The 18,401-nt window shown below is 46.6% G+C and overlaps 1 long non-coding RNA gene across 1 annotated transcript in view; it reads right to left on the bottom strand.

The window, feature by feature from the left end:
• The window catches only part of LOC145536976 (uncharacterized), a 145,205-nt gene that overhangs the window by 111,470 nt on the left and 15,334 nt on the right, over positions 1-18,401 (bottom strand). Inside the window, exons 8-15 of the long non-coding RNA XR_014076110.1 lie at positions 17,442-17,752; positions 15,132-15,442; positions 12,822-13,132; positions 10,512-10,822; positions 8,202-8,512; positions 5,893-6,203; positions 3,584-3,894; positions 1,275-1,585 (exon numbers count right to left, since the gene is read on the bottom strand). This is a non-coding gene — a long non-coding RNA (uncharacterized LOC145536976). The remainder of the gene's footprint in view (positions 1-1,274; positions 1,586-3,583; positions 3,895-5,892; positions 6,204-8,201; positions 8,513-10,511; positions 10,823-12,821; positions 13,133-15,131; positions 15,443-17,441; positions 17,753-18,401) is intronic.

Below are 18,401 nucleotides of genomic sequence, written 5' to 3'. Positions count from 1 at the left end.
ACTATCATCATATATAATTGGAAAAAAACAAGTATTTTCCATCTCATAAATGGCCTTAGCTAGAGTGCAGTTCAGTAGCTCAGTCGTGTCCAACTCTTTGCAACCCCACGGACTGCAGCACGCCAGGCTTTCCTTTCCATCACCAACTCCCAGAGCTTGCTCCAACTCATGTCCATGGAGTCAGTGATGCCATCCACCCATCTCATCCTCTGTCATCCCCTTCTCTTCCCACTTTCAGTCTTTCCCGCTATCAAGGTCTTGTCAAGTGAGTCAGTTCTTCGTATCAGACGACCAAAATATAGGAGTTTCAGCTTCAGCATCAGTCCCTCCAATGTATATTCGGGGTAGATTTCCTTTAGGATGGACTGGTTGGATCTCTGTGCAGTCCAAGGGACTCTCAAGAGTCTCCTGCCACACCACAGCTCAAAAGCATCAATGCTTTGATGCTCACCTGTCCTTATATTCCAACTCTCACATCCATGCATGCCTGCCAGAAAAACCATTGCTTTGACCAGACGGACCTTTGTTGGCAAAGAAATGTCTCTGTTTTTTAATATGCTGTCTAGGTTGCTCATAGCTTTACTTCCAAGGAGCAAGCGTCTTTTAATTTCATGGCTGCAGTCACCATCTGCAGTGATTTTGGAGTCCCCCCAAATAAAGTAAAGTACAGCAGTTTGCTTTCCATCTTAAAGCACAGGAAGGAAATAATGCTATCCTCCCTGGCAGGCTGCAGTCCATAGCGTCGCACAGAGTCTGACATGACTCAAGAGACTTAGCACACACCAACCCCAAAGCCAGGTCTTTGCCCCGCCCCCCTGCAAGAACTGAGATAACATCAGCGTCAGGTCAGGACAAAGGTATTGACCCTGGGCTTTAGAGTGAACCTGCAAAGACACAGAAGTTCGCAGCTGGTGGGTGGGTTCAGACAATGTAGGCCTTCCACTACATTTGTGATTTTCATCCACTTGAGCATCTGCAGGCTCCTAGAAAATATTCTGACTCAAACCAGCAAGTCAGTGTATTCCCATTCCTTCCATACAGGTCCTTCTTGCTCCAAGCCATGGTACTTTATTTAGACTTTTGGTCACCCTCAACTTCGTCAATGGCATCACCTATTTAAGGTACTTGGCATTAGGCCAGTCCATTGCACTCTGTCACTCCTGTCACAATGGGCCCAGGCCCTACAAAGGGCAGATTCACAAGACAAGTGCCCCCATTTTCAGTGCTTGGCTCTAAGGCCCACCACAATGTTAGGAAACTGAGGCCCCGCTTACCTCCTTCCTGTGACTGGACTTCCTGGCAGCAGCTGGAGGGCTCCGTGGTCCTGGGCCCTCACTGATCAGACACTAAGCCTAGAACCTGACTGTCCACCGATCCTGCCAGATCACACAGAAAAGGTTGAGGGCCAGGCTTGAGTTCAGGTTCTGTTGTTCCTAAGTTGATCTGACCGGCCTCCACTGCTAGGCCTCGCAAGGAAGAGCAGCTCACAGCTTTGGCCTGATCAAACTGTTTCCGCACGATGGCAGTGCTGTCCCAGAAGAGAGACATCTTGTTTCAACCATTCTTCTGCCTCTGCCCTTTGAACCTGAAAAAGACACCATAAACAGACAGACACCAGGAAATATGGCTGACTTGTATTTGACTCAATTCAGAGAAACCTGGTTATATTTCTACATTTTCTTTTTGGTTTCCATTGGACAAAGGTACCCAACTTTATCACTCATCTTCTGTTTTCCAGATTTCAATTTTTACTTGATCCCTTCTTTTTTTTTTTTTATCTCCAGCATTTTTTCAAACTATCAAACTGTTTGGAGGCATCAAGTGGCAAACCTCTGGCATCCATGCGTAAGACACAAAAGAAATTGACTATACCTAAGGACTTGCCAAACCTAGGCAACAGGCCACATGTTTATTATCTTGTCTCACTCAGATGGTAAAGCATCCGCCTGCAATGCAAGAGACCCAGGTTTGATCCACGGGTCAGGAAGATTCCCTGGAAAAGGTCCTGGCTATGCACTCCAGTATTCTGGCCTGGAGAATTCAATGGACAAGAGGAGCCTGGTGGGTCTAAAGAGTCCGTGGGGTCCAAAGAGTCAGGCACAACTGAGGGAATAACACACACACTTCCCAAATTTGCTGGAGTCTTCATATTCTAGGCTTTGTGTGTTGAGTTGAAGAAGCCATTTGGTGAAGCTCTAGGATGACCCAGATACTTCTCATGACTGAATGCAGACAATGCCCTACTTGTAATCATACACTCTTACATGGCTATCAATTCCAATCAGATGGCACACGTGACTTTGTCTCATACTATCATCATATATAATTGGAAAAAAACAAGTATTTTCCATCTCATAAATGGCCTTAGCTAGAGTGCAGTTCAGTAGCTCAGTCGTGTCCAACTCTTTGCAACCCCACGGACTGCAGCACGCCAGGCTTTCCTTTCCATCACCAACTCCCAGAGCTTGCTCCAACTCATGTCCATGGAGTCAGTGATGCCATCCACCCATCTCATCCTCTGTCATCCCCTTCTCTTCCCACTTTCAGTCTTTCCCGCTATCAAGGTCTTGTCAAGTGAGTCAGTTCTTCGTATCAGACGACCAAAATATAGGAGTTTCAGCTTCAGCATCAGTCCCTCCAATGTATATTCGGGGTAGATTTCCTTTAGGATGGACTGGTTGGATCTCTGTGCAGTCCAAGGGACTCTCAAGAGTCTCCTGCCACACCACAGCTCAAAAGCATCAATGCTTTGATGCTCACCTGTCCTTATATTCCAACTCTCACATCCATGCATGCCTGCCAGAAAAACCATTGCTTTGACCAGACGGACCTTTGTTGGCAAAGAAATGTCTCTGTTTTTTAATATGCTGTCTAGGTTGCTCATAGCTTTACTTCCAAGGAGCAAGCGTCTTTTAATTTCATGGCTGCAGTCACCATCTGCAGTGATTTTGGAGTCCCCCCAAATAAAGTAAAGTACAGCAGTTTGCTTTCCATCTTAAAGCACAGGAAGGAAATAATGCTATCCTCCCTGGCAGGCTGCAGTCCATAGCGTCGCACAGAGTCTGACATGACTCAAGAGACTTAGCACACACCAACCCCAAAGCCAGGTCTTTGCCCCGCTCCCCTGCAAGAACTGAGATAACATCAGCGTCAGGTCAGGACAAAGGTATTGACCCTGGGCTTTAGAGTGAACCTGCAAAGACACAGAAGTTCGCAGCTGGTGGGTGGGTTCAGACAATGTAGGCCTTCCACTACATTTGTGATTTTCATCCACTTGAGCATCTGCAGGCTCCTAGAAAATATTCTGACTCAAACCAGCAAGTCAGTGTATTCCCATTCCTTCCATACAGGTCCTTCTTGCTCCAAGCCATGGTACTTTATTTAGACTTTTGGTCACCCTCAACTTCGTCAATGGCATCACCTATTTAAGGTACTTGGCATTAGGCCAGTCCATTGCACTCTGTCACTCCTGTCACAATGGGCCCAGGCCCTACAAAGGGCAGATTCACAAGACAAGTGCCCCCATTTTCAGTGCTTGGCTCTAAGGCCCACCACAATGTTAGGAAACTGAGGCCCCGCTTACCTCCTTCCTGTGACTGGACTTCCTGGCAGCAGCTGGAGGGCTCCGTGGTCCTGGGCCCTCACTGATCAGACACTAAGCCTAGAACCTGACTGTCCACCGATCCTGCCAGATCACACAGAAAAGGTTGAGGGCCAGGCTTGAGTTCAGGTTCTGTTGTTCCTAAGTTGATCTGACCGGCCTCCACTGCTAGGCCTCGCAAGGAAGAGCAGCTCACAGCTTTGGCCTGATCAAACTGTTTCCGCACGATGGCAGTGCTGTCCCAGAAGAGAGACATCTTGTTTCAACCATTCTTCTGCCTCTGCCCTTTGAACCTGAAAAAGACACCATAAACAGACAGACACCAGGAAATATGGCTGACTTGTATTTGACTCAATTCAGAGAAACCTGGTTATATTTCTACATTTTCTTTTTGGTTTCCATTGGACAAAGGTACCCAACTTTATCACTCATCTTCTGTTTTCCAGATTTCAATTTTTACTTGATCCCTTCTTTTTTTTTTTTTATCTCCAGCATTTTTTCAAACTATCAAACTGTTTGGAGGCATCAAGTGGCAAACCTCTGGCATCCATGCGTAAGACACAAAAGAAATTGACTATACCTAAGGACTTGCCAAACCTAGGCAACAGGCCACATGTTTATTATCTTGTCTCACTCAGATGGTAAAGCATCCGCCTGCAATGCAAGAGACCCAGGTTTGATCCACGGGTCAGGAAGATTCCCTGGAAAAGGTCCTGGCTATGCACTCCAGTATTCTGGCCTGGAGAATTCAATGGACAAGAGGAGCCTGGTGGGTCTAAAGAGTCCGTGGGGTCCAAAGAGTCAGGCACAACTGAGGGAATAACACACACACTTCCCAAATTTGCTGGAGTCTTCATATTCTAGGCTTTGTGTGTTGAGTTGAAGAAGCCATTTGGTGAAGCTCTAGGATGACCCAGATACTTCTCATGACTGAATGCAGACAATGCCCTACTTGTAATCATACACTCTTACATGGCTATCAATTCCAATCAGATGGCACACGTGACTTTGTCTCATACTATCATCATATATAATTGGAAAAAAACAAGTATTTTCCATCTCATAAATGGCCTTAGCTAGAGTGCAGTTCAGTAGCTCAGTCGTGTCCAACTCTTTGCAACCCCACGGACTGCAGCACGCCAGGCTTTCCTTTCCATCACCAACTCCCAGAGCTTGCTCCAACTCATGTCCATGGAGTCAGTGATGCCATCCACCCATCTCATCCTCTGTCATCCCCTTCTCTTCCCACTTTCAGTCTTTCCCGCTATCAAGGTCTTGTCAAGTGAGTCAGTTCTTCGTATCAGACGACCAAAATATAGGAGTTTCAGCTTCAGCATCAGTCCCTCCAATGTATATTCGGGGTAGATTTCCTTTAGGATGGACTGGTTGGATCTCTGTGCAGTCCAAGGGACTCTCAAGAGTCTCCTGCCACACCACAGCTCAAAAGCATCAATGCTTTGATGCTCACCTGTCCTTATATTCCAACTCTCACATCCATGCATGCCTGCCAGAAAAACCATTGCTTTGACCAGACGGACCTTTGTTGGCAAAGAAATGTCTCTGTTTTTTAATATGCTGTCTAGGTTGCTCATAGCTTTACTTCCAAGGAGCAAGCGTCTTTTAATTTCATGGCTGCAGTCACCATCTGCAGTGATTTTGGAGTCCCCCCAAATAAAGTAAAGTACAGCAGTTTGCTTTCCATCTTAAAGCACAGGAAGGAAATAATGCTATCCTCCCTGGCAGGCTGCAGTCCATAGCGTCGCACAGAGTCTGACATGACTCAAGAGACTTAGCACACACCAACCCCAAAGCCAGGTCTTTGCCCCGCTCCCCTGCAAGAACTGAGATAACATCAGCGTCAGGTCAGGACAAAGGTATTGACCCTGGGCTTTAGAGTGAACCTGCAAAGACACAGAAGTTCGCAGCTGGTGGGTGGGTTCAGACAATGTAGGCCTTCCACTACATTTGTGATTTTCACCCACTTGAGCATCTGCAGGCTCCTAGAAAATATTCTGACTCAAACCAGCAAGTCAGTGTATTCCCATTCCTTCCATACAGGTCCTTCTTGCTCCAAGCCATGGTACTTTATTTAGACTTTTGGTCACCCTCAACTTCGTCAATGGCATCACCTATTTAAGGTACTTGGCATTAGGCCAGTCCATTGCACTCTGTCACTCCTGTCACAATGGGCCCAGGCCCTACAAAGGGCAGATTCACAAGACAAGTGCCCCCATTTTCAGTGCTTGGCTCTAAGGCCCACCACAATGTTAGGAAACTGAGGCCCCGCTTACCTCCTTCCTGTGACTGGACTTCCTGGCAGCAGCTGGAGGGCTCCGTGGTCCTGGGCCCTCACTGATCAGACACTAAGCCTAGAACCTGACTGTCCACCGATCCTGCCAGATCACACAGAAAAGGTTGAGGGCCAGGCTTGAGTTCAGGTTCTGTTGTTCCTAAGTTGATCTGACCGGCCTCCACTGCTAGGCCTCGCAAGGAAGAGCAGCTCACAGCTTTGGCCTGATCAAACTGTTTCCGCACGATGGCAGTGCTGTCCCAGAAGAGAGACATCTTGTTTCAACCATTCTTCTGCCTCTGCCCTTTGAACCTGAAAAAGACACCATAAACAGACAGACACCAGGAAATATGGCTGACTTGTATTTGACTCAATTCAGAGAAACCTGGTTATATTTCTACATTTTCTTTTTGGTTTCCATTGGACAAAGGTACCCAACTTTATCACTCATCTTCTGTTTTCCAGATTTCAATTTTTACTTGATCCCTTCTTTTTTTTTTTTTATCTCCAGCATTTTTTCAAACTATCAAACTGTTTGGAGGCATCAAGTGGCAAACCTCTGGCATCCATGCGTAAGACACAAAAGAAATTGACTATACCTAAGGACTTGCCAAACCTAGGCAACAGGCCACATGTTTATTATCTTGTCTCACTCAGATGGTAAAGCATCCGCCTGCAATGCAAGAGACCCAGGTTTGATCCACGGGTCAGGAAGATTCCCTGGAAAAGGTCCTGGCTATGCACTCCAGTATTCTGGCCTGGAGAATTCAATGGACAAGAGGAGCCTGGTGGGTCTAAAGAGTCCGTGGGGTCCAAAGAGTCAGGCACAACTGAGGGAATAACACACACACTTCCCAAATTTGCTGGAGTCTTCATATTCTAGGCTTTGTGTGTTGAGTTGAAGAAGCCATTTGGTGAAGCTCTAGGATGACCCAGATACTTCTCATGACTGAATGCAGACAATGCCCTACTTGTAATCATACACTCTTACATGGCTATCAATTCCAATCAGATGGCACACGTGACTTTGTCTCATACTATCATCATATATAATTGGAAAAAAACAAGTATTTTCCATCTCATAAATGGCCTTAGCTAGAGGTCAGTTCAGTAGCTCAGTCGTGTCCAACTCTTTGCAACCCCACGGACTGCAGCACGCCAGGCTTTCCTTTCCATCACCAACTCCCAGAGCTTGCTCCAACTCATGTCCATGGAGTCAGTGATGCCATCCACCCATCTCATCCTCTGTCATCCCCTTCTCTTCCCACTTTCAGTCTTTCCCGCTATCAAGGTCTTGTCAAGTGAGTCAGTTCTTCGTATCAGACGACCAAAATATAGGAGTTTCAGCTTCAGCATCAGTCCCTCCAATGTATATTCGGGGTAGATTTCCTTTAGGATGGACTGGTTGGATCTCTGTGCAGTCCAAGGGACTCTCAAGAGTCTCCTGCCACACCACAGCTCAAAAGCATCAATGCTTTGATGCTCACCTGTCCTTATATTCCAACTCTCACATCCATGCATGCCTGCCAGAAAAACCATTGCTTTGACCAGACGGACCTTTGTTGGCAAAGAAATGTCTCTGTTTTTTAATATGCTGTCTAGGTTGCTCATAGCTTTACTTCCAAGGAGCAAGCGTCTTTTAATTTCATGGCTGCAGTCACCATCTGCAGTGATTTTGGAGTCCCCCCAAATAAAGTAAAGTACAGCAGTTTGCTTTCCATCTTAAAGCACAGGAAGGAAATAATGCTATCCTCCCTGGCAGGCTGCAGTCCATAGCGTCGCACAGAGTCTGACATGACTCAAGAGACTTAGCACACACCAACCCCAAAGCCAGGTCTTTGCCCCGCTCCCCTGCAAGAACTGAGATAACATCAGCGTCAGGTCAGGACAAAGGTATTGACCCTGGGCTTTAGAGTGAACCTGCAAAGACACAGAAGTTCGCAGCTGGTGGGTGGGTTCAGACAATGTAGGCCTTCCACTACATTTGTGATTTTCATCCACTTGAGCATCTGCAGGCTCCTAGAAAATATTCTGACTCAAACCAGCAAGTCAGTGTATTCCCATTCCTTCCATACAGGTCCTTCTTGCTCCAAGCCATGGTACTTTATTTAGACTTTTGGTCACCCTCAACTTCGTCAATGGCATCACCTATTTAAGGTACTTGGCATTAGGCCAGTCCATTGCACTCTGTCACTCCTGTCACAATGGGCCCAGGCCCTACAAAGGGCAGATTCACAAGACAAGTGCCCCCATTTTCAGTGCTTGGCTCTAAGGCCCACCACAATGTTAGGAAACTGAGGCCCCGCTTACCTCCTTCCTGTGACTGGACTTCCTGGCAGCAGCTGGAGGGCTCCGTGGTCCTGGGCCCTCACTGATCAGACACTAAGCCTAGAACCTGACTGTCCACCGATCCTGCCAGATCACACAGAAAAGGTTGAGGGCCAGGCTTGAGTTCAGGTTCTGTTGTTCCTAAGTTGATCTGACCGGCCTCCACTGCTAGGCCTCGCGAGGAAGAGCAGCTCACAGCTTTGGCCTGATCAAACTGTTTCCGCACGATGGCAGTGCTGTCCCAGAAGAGAGACATCTTGTTTCAACCATTCTTCTGCCTCTGCCCTTTGAACCTGAAAAAGACACCATAAACAGACAGACACCAGGAAATATGGCTGACTTGTATTTGACTCAATTCAGAGAAACCTGGTTATATTTCTACATTTTCTTTTTGGTTTCCATTGGACAAAGGTACCCAACTTTATCACTCATCTTCTGTTTTCCAGATTTCAATTTTTACTTGATCCCTTCTTTTTTTTTTTTTTATCTCCAGCATTTTTTCAAACTATCAAACTGTTTGGAGGCATCAAGTGGCAAACCTCTGGCATCCATGCGTAAGACACAAAAGAAATTGACTATACCTAAGGACTTGCCAAACCTAGGCAACAGGCCACATGTTTATTATCTTGTCTCACTCAGATGGTAAAGCATCCGCCTGCAATGCAAGAGACCCAGGTTTGATCCACGGGTCAGGAAGATTCCCTGGAAAAGGTCCTGGCTATGCACTCCAGTATTCTGGCCTGGAGAATTCAATGGACAAGAGGAGCCTGGTGGGTCTAAAGAGTCCGTGGGGTCCAAAGAGTCAGGCACAACTGAGGGAATAACACACACACTTCCCAAATTTGCTGGAGTCTTCATATTCTAGGCTTTGTGTGTTGAGTTGAAGAAGCCATTTGGTGAAGCTCTAGGATGACCCAGATACTTCTCTTGACTGAATGCAGACAATGCCCTACTTGTAATCATACACTCTTACATGGCTATCAATTCCAATCAGATGGCACACGTGACTTTGTCTCATACTATCATCATATATAATTGGAAAAAAACAAGTATTTTCCATCTCATAAATGGCCTTAGCTAGAGGTCAGTTCAGTAGCTCAGTCGTGTCCAACTCTTTGCAACCCCACGGACTGCAGCACGCCAGGCTTTCCTTTCCATCACCAACTCCCAGAGCTTGCTCCAACTCATGTCCATGGAGTCAGTGATGCCATCCACCCATCTCATCCTCTGTCATCCCCTTCTCTTCCCACTTTCAGTCTTTCCCGCTATCAAGGTCTTGTCAAGTGAGTCAGTTCTTCGTATCAGACGACCAAAATATAGGAGTTTCAGCTTCAGCATCAGTCCCTCCAATGTATATTCGGGGTAGATTTCCTTTAGGATGGACTGGTTGGATCTCTGTGCAGTCCAAGGGACTCTCAAGAGTCTCCTGCCACACCACAGCTCAAAAGCATCAATGCTTTGATGCTCACCTGTCCTTATATTCCAACTCTCACATCCATGCATGCCTGCCAGAAAAACCATTGCTTTGACCAGACGGACCTTTGTTGGCAAAGAAATGTCTCTGTTTTTTAATATGCTGTCTAGGTTGCTCATAGCTTTACTTCCAAGGAGCAAGCGTCTTTTAATTTCATGGCTGCAGTCACCATCTGCAGTGATTTTGGAGTCCCCCCAAATAAAGTAAAGTACAGCAGTTTGCTTTCCATCTTAAAGCACAGGAAGGAAATAATGCTATCCTCCCTGGCAGGCTGCAGTCCATAGCGTCGCACAGAGTCTGACATGACTCAAGAGACTTAGCACACACCAACCCCAAAGCCAGGTCTTTGCCCCGCTCCCCTGCAAGAACTGAGATAACATCAGCGTCAGGTCAGGACAAAGGTATTGACCCTGGGCTTTAGAGTGAACCTGCAAAGACACAGAAGTTCGCGGCTGGTGGGTGGGTTCAGACAATGTAGGCCTTCCACTACATTTGTGATTTTCATCCACTTGAGCATCTGCAGGCTCCTAGAAAATATTCTGACTCAAACCAGCAAGTCAGTGTATTCCCATTCCTTCCATACAGGTCCTTCTTGCTCCAAGCCATGGTACTTTATTTAGACTTTTGGTCACCCTCAACTTCGTCAATGGCATCACCTATTTAAGGTACTTGGCATTAGGCCAGTCCATTGCACTCTGTCACTCCTGTCACAATGGGCCCAGGCCCTACAAAGGGCAGATTCACAAGACAAGTGCCCCCATTTTCAGTGCTTGGCTCTAAGGCCCACCACAATGTTAGGAAACTGAGGCCCCGCTTACCTCCTTCCTGTGACTGGACTTCCTGGCAGCAGCTGGAGGGCTCCGTGGTCCTGGGCCCTCACTGATCAGACACTAAGCCTAGAACCTGACTGTCCACCGATCCTGCCAGATCACACAGAAAAGGTTGAGGGCCAGGCTTGAGTTCAGGTTCTGTTGTTCCTAAGTTGATCTGACCGGCCTCCACTGCTAGGCCTCGCAAGGAAGAGCAGCTCACAGCTTTGGCCTGATCAAACTGTTTCCGCACGATGGCAGTGCTGTCCCAGAAGAGAGACATCTTGTTTCAACCATTCTTCTGCCTCTGCCCTTTGAACCTGAAAAAGACACCATAAACAGACAGACACCAGGAAATATGGCTGACTTGTATTTGACTCAATTCAGAGAAACCTGGTTATATTTCTACATTTTCTTTTTGGTTTCCATTGGACAAAGGTACCCAACTTTATCACTCATCTTCTGTTTTCCAGATTTCAATTTTTACTTGATCCCTTCTTTTTTTTTTTTTTATCTCCAGCATTTTTTCAAACTATCAAACTGTTTGGAGGCATCAAGTGGCAAACCTCTGGCATCCATGCGTAAGACACAAAAGAAATTGACTATACCTAAGGACTTGCCAAACCTAGGCAACAGGCCACATGTTTATTATCTTGTCTCACTCAGATGGTAAAGCATCCGCCTGCAATGCAAGACACCCAGGTTTGATCCACGGGTCAGGAAGATTCCCTGGAAAAGGTCCTGGCTATGCACTCCAGTATTCTGGCCTGGAGAATTCAATGGACAAGAGGAGCCTGGTGGGTCTAAAGAGTCTGTGGGGTCCAAAGAGTCAGGCACAACTGAGGGAATAACACACACACTTCCCAAATTTGCTGGAGTCTTCATATTCTAGGCTTTGTGTGTTGAGTTGAAGAAGCCATTTGGTGAAGCTCTAGGATGACCCAGATACTTCTCATGACTGAATGCAGACAATGCCCTACTTGTAATCATACACTCTTACATGGCTATCAATTCCAATCAGATGGCACACGTGACTTTGTCTCATACTATCATCATATATAATTGGAAAAAAACAAGTATTTTCCATCTCATAAATGGCCTTAGCTAGAGTGCAGTTCAGTAGCTCAGTCGTGTCCAACTCTTTGCAACCCCACGGACTGCAGCACGCCAGGCTTTCCTTTCCATCACCAACTCCCAGAGCTTGCTCCAACTCATGTCCATGGAGTCAGTGATGCCATCCACCCATCTCATCCTCTGTCATCCCCTTCTCTTCCCACTTTCAGTCTTTCCCGCTATCAAGGTCTTGTCAAGTGAGTCAGTTCTTCGTATCAGACGACCAAAATATAGGAGTTTCAGCTTCAGCATCAGTCCCTCCAATGTATATTCGGGGTAGATTTCCTTTAGGATGGACTGGTTGGATCTCTGTGCAGTCCAAGGGACTCTCAAGAGTCTCCTGCCACACCACAGCTCAAAAGCATCAATGCTTTGATGCTCACCTGTCCTTATATTCCAACTCTCACATCCATGCATGCCTGCCAGAAAAACCATTGCTTTGACCAGACGGACCTTTGTTGGCAAAGAAATGTCTCTGTTTTTTAATATGCTGTCTAGGTTGCTCATAGCTTTACTTCCAAGGAGCAAGCGTCTTTTAATTTCATGGCTGCAGTCACCATCTGCAGTGATTTTGGAGTCCCCCCAAATAAAGTAAAGTACAGCAGTTTGCTTTCCATCTTAAAGCACAGGAAGGAAATAATGCTATCCTCCCTGGCAGGCTGCAGTCCATAGCGTCGCACAGAGTCTGACATGACTCAAGAGACTTAGCACACACCAACCCCAAAGCCAGGTCTTTGCCCCGCTCCCCTGCAAGAACTGAGATAACATCAGCGTCAGGTCAGGACAAAGGTATTGACCCTGGGCTTTAGAGTGAACCTGCAAAGACACAGAAGTTCGCGGCTGGTGGGTGGGTTCAGACAATGTAGGCCTTCCACTACATTTGTGATTTTCATCCACTTGAGCATCTGCAGGCTCCTAGAAAATATTCTGACTCAAACCAGCAAGTCAGTGTATTCCCATTCCTTCCATACAGGTCCTTCTTGCTCCAAGCCATGGTACTTTATTTAGACTTTTGGTCACCCTCAACTTCGTCAATGGCATCACCTATTTAAGGTACTTGGCATTAGGCCAGTCCATTGCACTCTGTCACTCCTGTCACAATGGGCCCAGGCCCTACAAAGGGCAGATTCACAAGACAAGTGCCCCCATTTTCAGTGCTTGGCTCTAAGGCCCACCACAATGTTAGGAAACTGAGGCCCCGCTTACCTCCTTCCTGTGACTGGACTTCCTGGCAGCAGCTGGAGGGCTCCGTGGTCCTGGGCCCTCACTGATCAGACACTAAGCCTAGAACCTGACTGTCCACCGATCCTGCCAGATCACACAGAAAAGGTTGAGGGCCAGGCTTGAGTTCAGGTTCTGTTGTTCCTAAGTTGATCTGACCGGCCTCCACTGCTAGGCCTCGCAAGGAAGAGCAGCTCACAACTTTGGCCTGATGAAACTGTTTCCGCACGATGGCAGTGCTGTCCCAGAAGAGAGACATCTTGTTTCAACCATTCTTCTGCCTCTGCCCTTTGAACCTGAAAAAGACACCATAAACAGACAGACACCAGGAAATATGGCTGACTTGTATTTGACTCAATTCAGAGAAACCTGGTTATATTTCTACATTTTCTTTTTGGTTTCCATTGGACAAAGGTACCCAACTTTATCACTCATCTTCTGTTTTCCAGATTTCAATTTTTACTTGATCCCTTCTTTTTTTTTTTTTTATCTCCAGCATTTTTTCAAACTATCAAACTGTTTGGAGGCATCAAGTGGCAAACCTCTGGCATCCATGCGTAAGACACAAAAGAAATTGACTATACCTAAGGACTTGCCAAACCTAGGCAACAGGCCACATGTTTATTATCTTGTCTCACTCAGATGGTAAAGCATCCGCCTGCAATGCAAGAGACCCAGGTTTGATCCACGGGTCAGGAAGATTCCCTGGAAAAGGTCCTGGCTATGCACTCCAGTATTCTGGCCTGGAGAATTCAATGGACAAGAGGAGCCTGGTGGGTCTAAAGAGTCCGTGGGGTCCAAAGAGTCAGGCACAACTGAGGGAATAACACACACACTTCCCAAATTTGCTGGAGTCTTCATATTCTAGGCTTTGTGTGTTGAGTTGAAGAAGCCATTTGGTGAAGCTCTAGGATGACCCAGATACTTCTCATGACTGAATGCAGACAATGCCCTACTTGTAATCATACACTCTTACATGGCTATCAATTCCAATCAGATGGCACACGTGACTTTGTCTCATACTATCATCATATATAATTGGAAAAAAACAAGTATTTTCCATCTCATAAATGGCCTTAGCTAGAGGTCAGTTCAGTAGCTCAGTCGTGTCCAACTCTTTGCAACCCCACGGACTGCAGCACGCCAGGCTTTCCTTTCCATCACCAACTCCCAGAGCTTGCTCCAACTCATGTCCATGGAGTCAGTGATGCCATCCACCCATCTCATCCTCTGTCATCCCCTTCTCTTCCCACTTTCAGTCTTTCCCGCTATCAAGGTCTTGTCAAGTGAGTCAGTTCTTCGTATCAGACGACCAAAATATAGGAGTTTCAGCTTCAGCATGAGTCCCTCCAATGTATATTCGGGGTAGATTTCCTTTAGGATGGACTGGTTGGATCTCTGTGCAGTCCAAGGGACTCTCAAGAGTCTCCTGCCACACCACAGCTCAAAAGCATCAATGCTTTGATGCTCACCTGTCCTTATATTCCAACTCTCACATCCATGCATGCCTGCCAGAAAAACCATTGCTTTGACCAGACGGACCTTTGTTGGCAAAGAAATGTCTCTGTTTTTTAATATGCTGTCTAGGTTGCTCATAGCTTTACTTCCAAGGAGCAAGCGTCTTTTAATTTCATGGCTGCAGTCACCATCTGCAGTGATTTTGGAGTCCCCCCAAATAAAGTAAAGTACAGCAGTTTGCTTTCCATCTTAAAGCACAGGAAGGAAATAATGCTATCCTCCCTGGCAGGCTGCAGTCCATAGCGTCGCACAGAGTCTGACATGACTCAAGAGACTTAGCACACACCAACCCCAAAGCCAGGTCTTTGCCCCGCTCCCCTGCAAGAACTGAGATAACATCAGCGTCAGGTCAGGACAAAGGTATTGACCCTGGGCTTTAGAGTGAACCTGCAAAGACACAGAAGTTCGCGGCTGGTGGGTGGGTTCAGACAATGTAGGCCTTCCACTACATTTGTGATTTTCATCCACTTGAGCATCTGCAGGCTCCTAGAAAATATTCTGACTCAAACCAGCAAGTCAGTGTATTCCCATTCCTTCCATACAGGTCCTTCTTGCTCCAAGCCATGGTACTTTATTTAGACTTTTGGTCACCCTCAACTTCGTCAATGGCATCACCTATTTAAGGTACTTGGCATTAGGCCAGTCCATTGCACTCTGTCACTCCTGTCACAATGGGCCCAGGCCCTACAAAGGGCAGATTCACAAGACAAGTGCCCCCATTTTCAGTGCTTGGCTCTAAGGCCCACCACAATGTTAGGAAACTGAGGCCCCGCTTACCTCCTATCTGTGACTGGACTTCCTGGCAGCAGCTGGAGGGCTCCGTGGTCCTGGGCCCTCACTGATCAGACACTAAGCCTAGAACCTGACTGTCCACCGATCCTGCCAGATCACACAGAAAAGGTTGAGGGCCAGGCTTGAGTTCAGGTTCTGTTGTTCCTAAGTTGATCTGACCGGCCTCCACTGCTAGGCCTCGCAAGGAAGAGCAGCTCACAGCTTTGGCCTGATCAAACTGTTTCCGCACGATGGCAGTGCTGTCCCAGAAGAGAGACATCTTGTTTCAACCATTCTTCTGCCTCTGCCCTTTGAACCTGAAAAAGACACCATAAACAGACAGACACCAGGAAATATGGCTGACTTGTATTTGACTCAATTCAGAGAAACCTGGTTATATTTCTACATTTTCTTTTTGGTTTCCATTGGACAAAGGTACCCAACTTTATCACTCATCTTCTGTTTTCCAGATTTCAATTTTTACTTGATCCCTTCTTTTTTTTTTTTTTATCTCCAGCATTTTTTCAAACTATCAAACTGTTTGGAGGCATCAAGTGGCAAACCTCTGGCATCCATGCGTAAGACACAAAAGAAATTGACTATACCTAAGGACTTGCCAAACCTAGGCAACAGGCCACATGTTTATTATCTTGTCTCACTCAGATGGTAAAGCATCCGCCTGCAATGCAAGAGACCCAGGTTTGATCCACGGGTCAGGAAGATTCCCTGGAAAAGGTCCTGGCTATGCCCTCCAGTATTCTGGCCTGGAGAATTCAATGGACAAGAGGAGCCTGGTGGGTCTAAAGAGTCCGTGGGGTCCAAAGAGTCAGGCACAACTGAGGGAATAACACACACACTTCCCAAATTTGCTGGAGTCTTCATATTCTAGGCTTTGTGTGTTGAGTTGAAGAAGCCATTTGGTGAAGCTCTAGGATGACCCAGATACTTCTCATGACTGAATGCAGACAATGCCCTACTTGTAATCATACACTCTTACATGGCTATCAATTCCAATCAGATGGCACACGTGACTTTGTCTCATACTATCATCATATATAATTGGAAAAAAACAAGTATTTTCCATCTCATAAATGGCCTTAGCTAGAGGTCAGTTCAGTAGCTCAGTCGTGTCCAACTCTTTGCAACCCCACGGACTGCAGCACGCCAGGCTTTCCTTTCCATCACCAACTCCCAGAGCTTGCTCCAACTCATGTCCGTGGAGTCAGTGATGCCATCCACCCATCTCATCCTCTGTCATCCCCTTCTCTTCCCACTTTCAGTCTTTCCCGCTATCAAGGTCTTGTCAAGTGAGTCAGTTCTTCGTATCAGACGACCAAAATATAGGAGTTTCAGCTTCAGCATCAGTCCCTCCAATGTATATTCGGGGTAGATTTCCTTTAGGATGGACTGGTTGGATCTCTGTGCAGTCCAAGGGACTCTCAAGAGTCTCCTGCCACACCACAGCTCAAAAGCATCAATGCTTTGATGCTCACCTGTCCTTATATTCCAACTCTCACATCCATGCATGCCTGCCAGAAAAACCATTGCTTTGACCAGACGGACCTTTGTTGGCAAAGAAATGTCTCTGTTTTTTAATATGCTGTCTAGGTTGCTCATAGCTTTACTTCCAAGGAGCAAGCGTCTTTTAATTTCATGGCTGCAGTCACCATCTGCAGTGATTTTGGAGTCCCCCCAAATAAAGTAAAGTACAGCAGTTTGCTTTCCATCTTAAAGCACAGGAAGGAAATAATGCTATCCTCCCTGGCAGGCTGCAGTCCATAGCGTCGCACAGAGTCTGACATGACTCAAGAGACTTAGCACACACCAACCCCAAAGCCAGGTCTTTGCCCCGCTCCCCTGCAAGAACTGAGATAACATCAGCGTCAGGTCAGGACAAAGGTATTGACCCTGGGCTTTAGAGTGAACCTGCAAAGACACAGAAGTTCGCAGCTGGTGGGTGGGTTCAGACAATGTAGGCCTTCCACTACATTTGTGATTTTCATCCACTTGAGCATCTGCAGGCTCCTAGAAAATATTCTGACTCAAACCAGCAAGTCAGTGTATTCCCATTCCTTCCATACAGGTCCTTCTTGCTCCAAGCCATGGTACTTTATTTAGACTTTTGGTCACCCTCAACTTCGTCAATGGCATCACCTATTTAAGGTACTTGGCATTAGGCCAGTCCATTGCACTCTGTCACTCCTGTCACAATGGGCCCAGGCCCTACAAAGGGCAGATTCACAAGACAAGTGCCCCCATTTTCAGTGCTTGGCTCTAAGGCCCACCACAATGTTAGGAAACTGAGGCCCCGCTTACCTCCTTCCTGTGACTGGACTTCCTGGCAGCAGCTGGAGGGCTCCGTGGTCCTGGGCCCTCACTGATCAGACACTAAGCCTAGAACCTGACTGTCCACCGATCCTGCCAGATCACACAGAAAAGGTTGAGGGCCAGGCTTGAGTTCAGGTTCTGTTGTTCCTAAGTTGATCTGACCGGCCTCCACTGCTAGGCCTCGCAAGGAAGAGCAGCTCACAGCTTTGGCCTGATCAAACTGTTTCCGCACGATGGCAGTGCTGTCCCAGAAGAGAGACATCTTGTTTCAACCATTCTTCTGCCTCTGCCCTTTGAACCTGAAAAAGACACCATAAACAGACAGACACCAGGAAATATGGCTGACTTGTATTTGACTCAATTCAGAGAAACCTGGTTATATTTCTACATTTTCTTTTTGGTTTCCATTGGACAAAGGTACCCAACTTTATCACTCATCTTCTGTTTTCCAGATTTCAATTTTTACTTGATCCCTTCTTTTTTTTTTTTTTATCTCCAGCATTTTTTCAAACTATCAAACTGTTTGGAGGCATCAAGTGGCAAAACTCTGGCATCCATGCGTAAGACACAAAAGAAATTGACTATACCTAAGGACTTGCCAAACCTAGGCAACAGGCCACATGTTTATTATCTTGTCTCACTCAGATGGTAAAGCATCCGCCTGCAATGCAAGAGACCCAGGTTTGATCCACGGGTCAGGAAGATTCCCTGGAAAAGGTCCTGGCTATGCCCTCCAGTATTCTGGCCTGGAGAATTCAATGGACAAGAGGAGCCTGGTGGGTCTAAAGAGTCCGTGGGGTCCAAAGAGTCAGGCACAACTGAGGGAATAACACACACACTTCCCAAATTTGCTGGAGTCTTCATATTCTAGGCTTTGTGTGTTGAGTTGAAGAAGCCATTTGGTGAAGCTCTAGGATGACCCAGATACTTCTCATGACTGAATGCAGA

This window comes from Giraffa tippelskirchi, chromosome X, assembly GCF_054371585.1.
Source record: "Giraffa tippelskirchi isolate mGirTip1 chromosome X, T2T-mGirTip1v1.2.pri, whole genome shotgun sequence".
NCBI lineage: Eukaryota > Metazoa > Chordata > Mammalia > Artiodactyla > Giraffidae > Giraffa > Giraffa tippelskirchi.
The sequence above is the reverse complement of the archived record's forward strand: the minus strand, read 5'-3'. Positions and strand labels throughout refer to the sequence as shown.